Here is a 13,629-nt window from a genome sequence, read left to right as displayed (position 1 = left end):
CCTTTCGAATGCCGGGATCCTCCTCGATCAACTTCAGGAAACCACAGAAAAGCTAAATCTGCGTGGTCGGGTGGAATTTGAACACCGCTCCTCCCGAATGCGAGTCCAGTGTTTGGCTGCTGCGCCATCTCGTTCAGCAGCCGTTCTGGAATGCAGGAGCTTTCGAGATCCGCTGGTGAGAAGAATGAACTAGTACTCCGTTCCCGACTTTTATTATTCAGTCGGCGGAAGAATGCCCACACTAGCAATGAATAATTTAAATGGCGAGACTCGGGAGAAAGCGTACATGCTACTGGCGCAGTTTCAAGGGCAGATTCTCGTCGGGGTTGCCGAAAACAGGCCAGAGGTGTTTTCGCACTACTTGGCTAGATTTGGTGAGTGTAAATTTGTGGTTGGAAAGATGGTGATGCCGCAAACTATTATTTCGAGAGACTTCTCACTCTTTATCGTAGAATAGGTTCCTACTCTGAAGCAAACAACCTGTAATTCTCGTGTAATACTTAGGTAGGATTTATTCCTGATGTAAATCGAATTTTCGTAAGTCGATAAAGGCCTACCTAGTTAGAGCCTCGAGACACTCTGAACTAGTGTTCCTCTTTCCTCGGGGTAGGGTGCCGAGCGTGTATCTGTGTCTGGCTACTAAGAATTCTTATGTTTAGTTTGTATGTAGACGACGGTGGTACAGAGAGGATGAAACCTGTTGGCAGCACATGCAGGGCCAGTTCGATAAAAAAAAATCTAAGCCTAGTGATCGTAGAAACGGGCTGTTTTTCTTTTAAAATAAGTACTACAAGGACACTAACACATTTCTGAATCCTCTTCAAGTGATAAATATTAAAAGAAGAAACAATTAATTTCCTTTAAGATAATTTCTGAGATCTTCAAAGGTTTTACAGAAAGCGGAAAGAACTAGACCCACTAACTCCAAAACAAATGTGCTATCTGTTGCAGTGAGTGGAAAGAATAAAAATAAAAAATTCTATAAAAACATTGAGTTCAATAATTGTACATTTAAATTCTAAAATTTACCAATTATTTCACGTTCCACCAGAAAAAGTGGGACAGGAACACATCCAAAAATCTCGTTTTATACTGACGTGTTAAACGGAAGACCTTGCTTGTCTGTGTAAGGTGTAAGGTGCATATGAAGAAAACTCGCCACTTAGGGCTAAATTTTAGAAAATTCATCGTAAAAGTAATTGAAGATTGATAAACATACTCAGAATTTTTATTTATTCAACTGAAAAGCAAAACATAAATTTGTTTGGGATACGAAAGAGACGTATTCTATTAACACAGTCATGTATATTTCCTACAGTTGGACAGTACAATCTACAATTTTTCCCTTGGATAAAAACGCTATATTGACTTTTTTCTAGCAGTTGACTTAGCAAAATCTTTCAGGATAGAATCTGAATCTATTGACTTCTAGATGCTGCTTACAACGGCTAAAGTCGACAGTCTACACAGTCATTCTTTGAAACTATTGACCTATGCTATGATACTGAACTCAGTGGCGGTTCGTTATCACAAATTCGCATTTATCTCGTGAATGGCTGTTTGTGGACGCATTTTTAGGGGAACGTTTTTGCTTCTGTTGTCGTATACTTTCACCTGTGTTCCTTTTCGCCACTAATTATCACACGCTCTGCATACACATTTTGCCCTAGCGAGCCCCTCTCAGCTTGCCTACACCTCTGCCTCACAGTCCGCTAAATTCAGGTGCCGCTATGGAACTTCCACAAACGGCCTCGAGCCAAGTAGTAAAAAACGCGTGATATTGACATACTATATTGTAAGACCTTCTTTCGCCCACAAAATCGCAACAGATTAATTACCAATCTGCAGAATAGCCCAGAACATACAGTGTATTCAACTCATCCCTTTCAATTTAGTTTTATGCAACCTGTAGTTCATGTACTACTAACAACAATTCTTCTTCACAGCTTCACAGACCAAGTTGATACAATGTGATAAGTAGGTTCAAGTGCAATATGAGAAGAGAAACTATTAAAATCTATCTTAATTCAATACTGAAAACAGGAGGAACTCATAAAACTATCACAAATGCAAACAATACACACATTAAAACAGGAACTGCACACAATGACTAGGAAAATGTGCCGTATTAACCATGATCTGTTCGCTTCAACCCAGATATCGCAATACGGGTAAATCAGCTTAATTTCGCTCATCATATTAGATATTTTGGGAGAGCCTGCAACCGTGTCATTAATGATTCAAATAATGAAACTGCACCAGTTACTTATTTTTTACTGCTTAGCACAACGCGTTTCAAGAATTTATTCTCATTTTCAAGCGCATTTTTGCATTTGTTTAAATGAATTTGTTTGGTGATATTTGGACGTGTGATTTTTTGCCTCTCTTGCGTCTTTTCGTCCATTTTACAGCAAATCACACACACGCAAATCATCACTTACACTGTTTCTTTGCAAAACAATGTACTGATGTTTTGTAAAGGAACAGTGTAAGCGATGATCTGCGTGTGTGCGATATTCTGTATATGGAGGACACACAATATCTTCTAACTTCGAAAGGACGTGAGAGAGTCACACGTGCAAACATCGCCAAACATATTCGTGTAAATAAATGCACAAATGCACATGAAAATGAGAATAAACTTTTGAAACGTGTTGTGCTAAGCAGCAAAAAATAAGTAACTGGTGCAATTTTCGTTATTTAAATCATACAGGTAACTCATTTGGCAAGAGCACGGTCGAAGATACTTAAGCGGGTAGAATTTGAAAGTAAGAAGGTACCGTCTTTCTTGTTTTGTTTTCATATTATCTCACATTATAGTGGATACGGCAACGTTGTATGCTCGTTTCCGAAGACAGCTTTGCTCATCGGACATTTAAAACGGCAGTTTTTATGGTGTCGTTGATTATGAAGCTGAACTTGATTAGGCCAAGAGTATTACGACCAGTGGATGATAAACGTAAAACAGTACATGAAGTTCCATTCGCTCGTCACTAAGTGGAGGATCTGCTGTTAATGGTGACCTCCGTGTTCTACATGAGGCTGTGTACGGAGCTGTAAGGGCAATCTCTGGCACGATTCAACGCATAACAGATAGTCAGGCCTCGGCGATGAGTCGTCGAAAGAGATCTGTTACCGCTGACGAATGTGCATACAACATTTTGTTTTAAACGATCCCACAGGATAAAGCTGACTTGCTTAAGACCGAGAGCCCTAGCGGAGCAGAGGACAGTTGTTCTCTTTCTTGTTTACCAGGATATACGGCCTGGACATGATTCCGATTGACCTCCGCCCATTGTGTCAGAGCAGCGACATCTTATACCCACATCCTGTAGCGGTCCAGCACAGTCTCAAGTGTCCACGAGGGTATGATGCAGCGATGTCTTAGCACAGACGATTGTACTCAGATGACGGTGGTCACGGACTGAGCCCGCGCTGAGAGAGCATGCCTCAGAATAATTACTCTGTTCAGTCTCGTCACTGAGGATGGTTTTGTGTTACAAATACAGGAGTTGGAGACAACGTCGGTTTGGACGCTAACAGACTTCTGCACCGTGGTTAGCGGTCATATACACTACTGGCCATTAAAATTGCTACACCAAGAAGAAATGCAGATGATAAACGGGTATTCATTGGACAAATATATTATACCAGAACTGATATGTGATTACATTTTCACGCAATTTGGGTGCATAGATCCTGAGAAATCAACACCCAGAACAACCACCTCTGGCCGTAATAACGGCCTTGATACGCCTGGGCATTGAGTCAAACAGAGCTTGGAGGCGTGTACAGGTACAACTGCCCATGCAGCTTCAACATGATACCACAGTTCATCAAGAATAGTGACTGGCCTATTGTGACGAGCCAGTTGCTCGGCCACCATTGACCAGACGTTTTCAATTGGTCAGACATCTGGAGAATGTGCTGGCCAGGGCAGCAGTCGAACATTTTCTGTATCCAGAAAGGTCCGTACAGGAACTGCAACATGCGCTCGTGCATTATCCTGCTGAAATATAGGATTTCGCAGGGATCGAATGAAGGGTAGAGCCACGGGTCGTAACACATCTGAAATGTAATGTCCACTGTTCAAAGTGCTGTCAATGCGAACAAGAGGTGGTTGACACGTGTAACCAATGGCACCCCATACCATCACGCCGGGTGATACGCCAGTATGGCGATGACGAATGCACTCGCTTCCAATGTGCGTTAACAGCGATGTCGCCAAATACCGATGCGACCATCATGATGCTGTAAACAGAACCTGGATTCATCCGAAAAAATGACGTTTTGCCATTCGTGCACCCAGGTTCGTCGTTGAGTACACCATCGCAGGCGCAGCGTCAAGGGTAACCGCAGCCATGCTCTCCGAGCTGATAGTACATGCTGCTGCAAACGTCGTCGAACTGTTCGTGCAGATGGTTGTTGTCTTGCAAACGTCCCCATCTGTTGACTCAGGGATCGAGACGTGGTTACAGCCATGCGGATAAGATGCCTGTCATCTTGACTGCTAGGGACACGAGGCCGTTGGGATCCAGCAAGGCGTTCCGTATTACCCTCCTGAACCCACCGATTCCATATTCTGTTAACAGTCATTGGATCTCAACCAACGCGAGCAGCAATGTCGCGATACGATAAACCGCAATCGCGATAGGCTACAATGCGACCTTTATCAAAGTATGAAACGTGAGGGTACGCATTTCTCCTCCTTACACGAGGCATCACAACAACGTTTCACCAGGCAACGCCGGTCAACTGCTGTTTGTGTATGAGAAATCGTTTGGGAACTTTCCTCATGTCAGCACGTTGTAGGTGTCGCCAACGGCGCCAACCTTGTGTGAATGCTCTGACAAGCTAATCATTTGCATATCACAGCATCTTCTTCCTGTCGGTTAAATTTCGCGTCTGTAGCACTTCAACTTCGTGGTGTATCCATTTTAATGGCCAGTAGTGTAATAGACCCCTAAAGAAACAAGTGCTCTCTCTCTCTCTCTCTCTCTCTCTCTCTCTCTCTCTCTCTCTCTCTCACACACACACACACACACACACGTACACGTACACGTGCGCGTCGCAATGGGAAATTCTGAAACCCTGCTTATTGTCTGAAAGACGTTTTGCGCAGTGCGGGTCAGTAATAACTGTTCACCGTGACTTTCGTACTAGGTATGCGTGTGGACCCTCCTACAGCACAGAGCGTTAGACGATGGCATGAACAATTCCGAGAAACAGGTTGTTTGTGTAAAAGCAAATCGCCGGGCCGTCCCCGAGTGTCTGACACAGACGTCGAACGCATCCGCCACAGTTTCACAAGGAGTTCGCGGAAATGCGTTCGTCGTGCAGCGAGACAGCTCAACCTGCCCCCGATGTCCGTCTGGCGTGTGTTGCGTCGACGTTGGTACACATGAAACATACAAAATTCAGCTACGGCAAGTTCTTCGTGAAGGTGACAAACAACAATGTGTAGAGCTCTGTAATTTCGTCCTTGGCAACATGAAGGATGGCGGTTTTCTTCCACGCTTAGTGTTCAGTGACGAGGCAACATTCCATTTAAATGGAAAGGTGAACCGTCGTAATGTGAGAATATGGGGTACGCAACAACCACATGAAGTTGTACAATATGACAGGAACTCTCCACAATTTAATGTGTTTGTGCAGTTTCACAGGAAAAGGTGTATGGTTCATTTTTCTTTGCTGAGAATACTGTTACAGGACGCGCATATCTCGATATGCTTGAGAACTTTCTTTTCTCACATTTGGAGACTATTTCGAACACTTCATTTACCAACAGGATGGGGCACCGCCACGCTGGCATCTGGACGTGCGGGAATTTTTAAATCAAAGGATTACTGTACGATGGATCGGTCACACTGGACTAAATTAGTCAACCTTAAATTGCTGGCCTCCTATGTCACCGGACGTAACTGTACGTGATTATTTCTTGTGGCGGTTTACAAAAGACGCTGTTATGTGCCTCCGTTACCAACAATAATGAATGAACTTAAGACATCGCGTAACAGCAGCTGTCGAAGCTGTAACTCAAGACATGCTCGCTGCAGTGTGGGAACAATCTGAGCACCGCTTTGGCATATGCCGTGCATCTCAAGTGAGGAATATCGAACACCTATGGAAAGGTATGAAAAAAATCTTTTTGAGTTTCCCGTTAATCAAAAAGCAAAATTCATTGTATAGGTTTATTAGCTTCAGAAATATAGACGTGCCAAATCGGATGATTCCTTTTGATACATCCTGTACAATTTTCTATAAAAAAGAAATGCAATGAAATTAAGCTAGAGGTTTTAGGGGCTTACAGAGTGGCTGCCTCAGCCTGTTGTAATCTAGTGATCAGTGAGTCACTTTTATTTGCTGTATTATGAATACAAACAGTTTGCGAAATGGAGTGCTCCATGCGTCCCACTCTGCGTTGCGCCGTTTCCGAGTTAATTAGCACTGAAGTTCGATAATCAGGTCGTTGCGCGTTCAGGTTTAAGTGGCCCGCCAGAGACGGTGTCGACAAACGCGATTTACGTTTCGTTTCTTAAAACCGAACATGACAACGATACAAAAATTAGACATGGGACCGTAGTAAGAGTCGAACCCGAGCCAAAGGCTGAGCCGTCTCGCGCGTATTACCTACGTTGTGAGAATAACTGACACTAATTGTCTCTGGCGGGCCGCTTGAATTAACTCGTGCAACGACCTCTTTGGCTAACTTCAGCGCTAATTAACTCGGAAACGGCCCAACGTATCAAATATTTTTCGTTAGAGTCATTTTTCAGCACAACCTACTCTTATAAGCTTCTCATACTGTTCCTGATCACCTTGTTATAAAGCTATCAAAGGTCACCTCGTTTTTCTTGCTCGGTTCAGTTTTTGTTAAAAGGAGAGGTTTCGAAACAGCTGACTTTTAAACCCACTGTTTTGTTGCTCTCTTGTGAGTTTTACACGTATTGACTTTGAGTAACAAAAATAAGATGATAAATTTAGGAATATGAAATTAACAATCATGCAGCGTGATATAAAAAAGTAAACGTGTAAAAGTTCAAATGGCTCTGAGCACTATGGGACTTGACTGCTGTGGTCATCAGTCCCCTACAACTTAGAACTACTTAAACCTGACTAACCTAAGGACATTACACACATCCATGCCCGAGGCAGGATTCGAACCTGCGACCGTAGTGGTCACGCGGATTCCAGACTGGAGCGCCTAGAACCGCAAGGCCACTCCGGCCGGCTGTAAAAGTAAACCATGAAAGTAGGGACTTGAGGGTGTCCCAGCATACTCATGTAGGGACGTCCCTAGAAAATCGGAACAGGTTGCAACCCTTAAACCTAACTAACCTAAGGACATCACACACATCCATGCCCGAGGCAGGATTCGAACCTGCGACCGTAGTGGTCACGCGGATTCCAGACTGGAGCGCCTAGAACCGCAAGGCCACTCCGGCCGGCTGTAAAAGTAAATCATGAAAGTAGGGACTTGAGGGTGTCCCAGCATACTCATGTAGGGACGTCCCTAGAAAATCGGAACAGGTTGCAACCCTACTTTCACGGGATGGTTTGCGTCTCTCTTCAAGCGTTTGCTAGTTCAGGTATTTCAGTATCTCCGTAACGCTCTCCCACGGGGTCAAACAAGTTGGTGAGCATGCCCTCCTTCGTATACTCTCACTATCCTCCGTTACCGCTATTTCGTAATGGTCCCGCACATTTGAGCAATATTCTAGGATGGGGCGCACAATTGTAAGGGAGCAGTCTCCTCTGAAGATTGCATTTTATAGTATCCTCTCTCTGAACCGAAGTCTGCCACCTACTTCACTTGCAACTGAGCTTATATGATGTCCCCACGAAAGGTTTAACCCAGTTTGTATGAGTTGACTGGTTCTTGTGGTGACTCACTGAGATTGCGTACGATTCCGTAGCGATTTCGTGCTTGCACTTTCCGCGGTAAAACGTAAAAAAAAAAAGAAAAGAAAAAGGTGTGAAAAGATGCAAGCAGTTAGAGAGACTGTTAGTGGTAAACAGAAGCGTGCTCTAGAACACGTACACCAAAGATGAATGTTTCCTCTATATTAACTAATTTATCATATCAGACAGTGAAAATGAGCAGAAATTGTCGGCACATACCTTAGCTGCGCTGCAAAACTTCTGTACAGAACGAGCTGTGAATGATCCAAATGTACAAAACGTTCCACGAATAAAGTCGAGGAATTACAACTTAATGAAAACTGGTAATTAATTTACTTCCATTATGATGAAGAAAACACTAAAATCTTGGCAGAAGCAACTGCGACGGTAGTTGGTGAGAGAGCAAAAATTGCTTTGATTTCCTATCCAGCACTATTTCCCATGGTCGAGAAGACTCATAAATTGCGAAGCTGTTTGACTGTGATGCGTACCATGCACTATTTCGGGATGACTAGTTTTTAAGCCCCCCCCCCAAGAACCATGGACCTTGCCGTTGGTGGGGAGGTTTGCGTGCCTCAGCGATACAGATAGCCGTACCGTAGGTGCAACCACAACGGAGGGATATCTGTTGAGAGGCCAGACAAACGTGTGGTTCCTGAAGAGGGGCAGCAGCCTTTTCAGTAGTTGCAGGGGCAACAGTCTGGATGATTGACTGATCTGACCTTGTAACACTAACCAAAACAGCTTTGCTGTGCTGGTACTGCGAACGGCTGAAAGCAAGGGGAAATTACGGCCGTAATTTTTCCCGAGGGCATGCAGCTTTACTGTATGATTAAATGATGATGGCGTCCTCTTGGATAAAATATTCCGGAGGTAAAATAGTCCCCCATTCGGATCTCCGGGCGGGGACTACTTAAGAGGACGGCGTCATCAGGAGAAAAAAAATTGGCGTTCTACGGATCGGAGCGTGGAATGTCAGATCCCTTAATCGGGCAGGTAGGTTAGAAATTTTAAAAAGGGAAATGGATAGGTTAAAGTTAGATATAGTGGGAATTAGGGAAGTTCGGTGGCAGGAGGAACAAGACTTTTGGTCAGGTGATTACAGGGTTATAAATACAAAATCAAATAGGGGTAATGCAGGATTCGGTTTAATAATGAATAAAAAATAGGAGTGCGGGTAAGCTACTACAAAGAGCATAGTGAACGCATTATTGTGGCCAAGATAGACACGAAGCCCACGCCTACTACAGTAGTACAAGTTTATATGCCAACTAGCTCTGCAGGTGATGAAGAAATTGATGAAATATATGACGAGATAAAAGAAATTATTCAAGTAGTGAAGGGAGACGAAAATTTAATAGTCATGGGTGACTGCAATTCGAGAGTAGGAAAAGGGAGAGAAGGAAATATAGTGGGTGAATATGGATTGGGGGAGAGAAATGGAAGAGGAAGCCGTCTGGTAGAATTTTGTACAGAGCATAACTTAATCATAGCTAACACTTGGTTCAAGAATCATAAAAGAAGGTTGTATACATGGAAGAATCCTGGAGATACTAGAAGGTATCAGATAGATTATATAATGGTAAGACAGAGATTTAGGAACCAGGTTTTAAATTGTAAGACATTTCCAGGGGCAGATGTGGATTCTGATCACAATCTCTTGGTTATGAACTGTAGATTGAAACTGAAGAAAATGCAACAAGGCGAGAATTTAAGGAGATGGGACCTGGATAAACTGAAAGAACCAGAGGTTGTACAGAGTTTCAGGGAGAGCATAAGGGAACAATTGACAGGAATGGGGGAAAGAAATACAGCAGAAGAAGAATGGATAGCTTTGAGAGACGAAGTAGTGAAGGCAGCAGTGGACCTAGTAGGTAAAAAGACGAGGGCTAGTAGAAATCCTTGGGTAACAGAAGAAATACTGAATTTAATTGATGAAATGAGAAAATATAAAAATGCAGTGAATGAAGCAGGCAAAAAGGAATACAAACGTCTCCAAACTGATATCAACAGGAAGTGCAAAATGGCTAAGCAGGGATGGCTAGAGGACAAATGTAAGGATGTAGAGGCTTGTCTCACTAGGGGTAAGATAGATACTGCCTACAGGAAAATTAAAGAGACCTTTGGAGAACAGAGAACCACTTGTATGAATATCAAGAGCTCAGATGGAATCCCAGTTCTAAGCAAAGAAGGGAAAGCAGAAAGGTGGAGGGAGTATATAGGGGCCTATACAAGGGCAATGTACTTGAGGACAATATTATGGAAATGGAAGAGGATGTAGATGAAGATGAAATGGGAGATATGATACTGCGTGAAGAGTTTGACAGAGCACTGAAAGACCTGAGTCGAAACAAGGCCCCGGGAGTAGACAACATTCCATTAGAACTACTGATAGCCTTGGGAGAACCAGTCCTGACAAAACTCTACCATCTGGTGAGCAAGATGTATGAGACAGACGAAATACCCTCAGACTTCAAGAAGAATATAATAATTCCGATCCCAAAGAAAGCAGGTGCTGACAGATGTGAAAATTACCGAACAATCAGTTTAATAAGCCACAGCTGCAAAGTACTAACACGAATTCTTTACAGACGAATGGAAAAACTAGTGGAAGCCGACCTCGGGGAAGATCAGTTTGGATTCCGTAGAAATGTTGGAACACGTGAGGCTATACTGACCCTACGACTTATCTTAGAAGAAAGATTAAGGAAAGGCAAACCTACGTTTCTAGCATTTGTAGACTTAGAGAAAGCTCTTGACAATGGTGACTGGAATACTCTCTTTCAAATTCTGAAGGTGGCGGGAGTAAAATACAGGGAGCGAAAGACTATTTACAATTTGTACAGAAACCAGATGGCAGTTATAAGAGTCGAGGGGCACGAAAGGGAAGCAGTGGTTGGGAAGGGAGTGAGACAGGGTTGTAGCCTATCCCCAATGTTATTCAATCTGTATATTGAGCAAGCAGTGAAGGAAACAAAAGAAAAATTCGGAATAGGTATTAAGATCCACGGAGAAGAAATAAAAACTTTGTGGTTCGCCGATGACATAGTAATTCTGTCAGAGACAGCAAAGGACTTGGAAGAGCAGTTTAACAGGATGGACGGTGTCATGAAAGGATGGTATAAGATGAACATCAACAAAAGCAAAACGAGGATAATGGAATGTAGTCAAATTAAGTCGGGTGATGCTGAGGGAATTAGATTAGGAAATGAGACACTTAAAGTAGTAAAGGAGTTTTGCTATTTGGGGAGCAAAATAACTGATGATGGTCGAAGTAGAGAGGATATAAAATGTAGACTGGCAATGGCAAGGAAAACGTTTCTGAAGAAGAGAAATTTGTTAACATCGAGTATTGATTTAAGTTTCAGGAAGCCGTTTCTGAAAGTATTTGTATGGAGCGTAGCCATGTATGGAAGTGAAACATGGACGATAACTAGTTTGGCAAGAAGAGAATAGAAGCTTTCGAAATGTGGTGCTACAGAAGAATGCTGAAGATTAGATGGGTAGATCACATAACTAATGAGGAAGTATTGAATAGGATTGGGGAGAAAAGAAGTTTGTGGCACAACTTGACCAGAAGAAGGGATCGGTTGGTAGGACATGTTCTGAGGCATCAAGGGATCACCAATTTAGTATTGGAGGGCAGTGTGGGATGTAAAAATCGTAGAGGGAGACCAAGAGATGAATACACTAAACAGATTCAGAAGGACGTAGGTTGCAGTAGGTACTGGGAGATGAGGAAGCTTGCACAGGATAGAGTAGCATGGAGAGCTGCATCAAACCAGTCTCAGGACTGAAGACCACAACAACAACTACAGTTTCTAACGGTTTCAAGTTGCAACTACAAATTCCAGAACCATTTCAGTTATTTTTCTGTCATTGTTGCTGATCCACCTTTTTTGTCAGATGAACGCTTGTCCAGAATTTGTGAGACAGTTAAATTTTCGACAAGGAAGGGAATAATTATTTGTAGTGGCGCAGTGATAGAAAATTTGGCTTCAAGACTGCTGGATGGTAGAACAAGCTCCTTTCAACCAAAACATAAAAACAATTTGGCAAATTAATTTGCTGTTGTACAAGCTAGAGGGACAGAGAAGTTCCAAAATCCTTTTCTTTGATATTGTACAATAAAAATATTTTTTTTGTAAAAAATGGAAAATGATCTTAACCTCACAATCATAACTGATGAGCTACTTGAATCAAAAGTAGCGGCTCCAAGTTCGGGAAAACCGATCACGGTAGGGAGGGCGATGACAAACATTGCACAAAAATAGCAACAATTTTAATTCAAAGTAAATGTAATTTCATCCCGAGAGAACAATTCCCCATGAATGATGAGACTAAAGTTTCGTGTGGCAGTGATGGGATTCCACACAAAGTAATAAAACGCAGTGCTAGATTCATAATTCCGAACTAGCTGACATCAGGAATGTAGCATAGGAGTCTTCGCAGAAAAACTGAAAAAACGACTGTCAGGCCAATTTATAAGAAGAGTGACCATTTGTTAATTATCGACCTATATCACTGTTACCTGTTTGTTTTTTTTTCAGAATTAGTTGAAAGGATACTGTATGAACGACTCTCTCATTTCCTTAACAAAAATCAAAAGTTGGTTAATGGACAGTACTGTTTTAGGAAAAATAGGTCACCTGCCAAAACCATCTATAACTTTTTAAAACTGATTAGTAATTCCACAGGTAATAATGAATTAAACTGGCCAGTTTATGGAACTATCTAAGGCGTCTGATATTAATGATCACAATTTATTGCTCAGGAAGCAAATTCCTGTGGGATTTGTGGGATAACATATGATTGTTTCAAATCCTATCTTTCTAACGAGTATCGCAGGATAGAGGTACAACATATAGGTAGAGCTTACCAACAAACGAGAGAGTCATGTAAGGGCTACAACAGGACTCCGTACAGGGACCATTGCTGATATTAATATTTATAACTGACATACCAAGCCATCTATCAGCAGCAAATACAATATTGCTTGCTGACGATACAGTCTGTTTGTTAAAGCTATGAATGAAACTTGACCTACACGAGAGAGTCACAGCAGCTACAGAAGAAGCAAGTATTTGGTTTAGGGACAACAAATTAATTGCGAATGACATAAAAAGAAAGAAACAGTTTGGATGAACTTGGGCAATATAAGAAACAAACTGGGAACCAACCTAACAACAGAACTTTTTACAGTGTAAGATAGAACAAGCTCCTCATACTAAATTTTAGTTTTATGCCTAGATGCACATTTAAGGTAGTGGGAACCTACAGAATTGTTAAACAAAAAAGTAAGTCACTACTGTTATGTTCTTTCAATGGTTGAAAATTTCTGTAGTGTTGGTGTAGTGTTAAGTTCCTAATTGCAATCATGCAGGTTTTGGGGAGAATACCTGTCTGGCTAAACACTAATTTATGTTCCAAAAGAGAGCTATTAATGTAATCAAAGGGATGACAATTTTCAAGCGACTAATAATGACCCTACCGTGTATTTATATTCATGATACTCACTGTGTTCTGAAGGAACACCAGGAACTTGCAGCGTTAAGAATGCTGGAACCATTAGCATGCCTAGTAGAGAAGCTTATTTCCTTCATTATAGTAAAATGAAGTGCTCATGTGCTAAAATAAACTGTATTCGCACAGATGTAATAAAACCTCTTTTATTACTCTAATTTAGAATTTTCTGGCTTTTGTGAGTATTCTGCATAAGAATATTTT

At 42.0% G+C, this 13,629-nt stretch overlaps 1 protein-coding gene across 1 annotated transcript in view; it reads left to right on the top strand.

Moving 5' to 3' along the window:
• The window catches only part of LOC126162559 (uncharacterized), a 129,804-nt gene that overhangs the window by 99,436 nt on the left and 16,739 nt on the right, over positions 1–13,629 (top strand). The gene's annotated exons all lie outside the window — the stretch shown is intronic.

The sequence above is a fragment of the Schistocerca cancellata genome, chromosome 2, assembly GCF_023864275.1.
Source record: "Schistocerca cancellata isolate TAMUIC-IGC-003103 chromosome 2, iqSchCanc2.1, whole genome shotgun sequence".
Classification (NCBI taxonomy): domain Eukaryota; kingdom Metazoa; phylum Arthropoda; class Insecta; order Orthoptera; family Acrididae; genus Schistocerca; species Schistocerca cancellata.
This window is presented reverse-complemented; position numbering and strand designations above follow the sequence as displayed.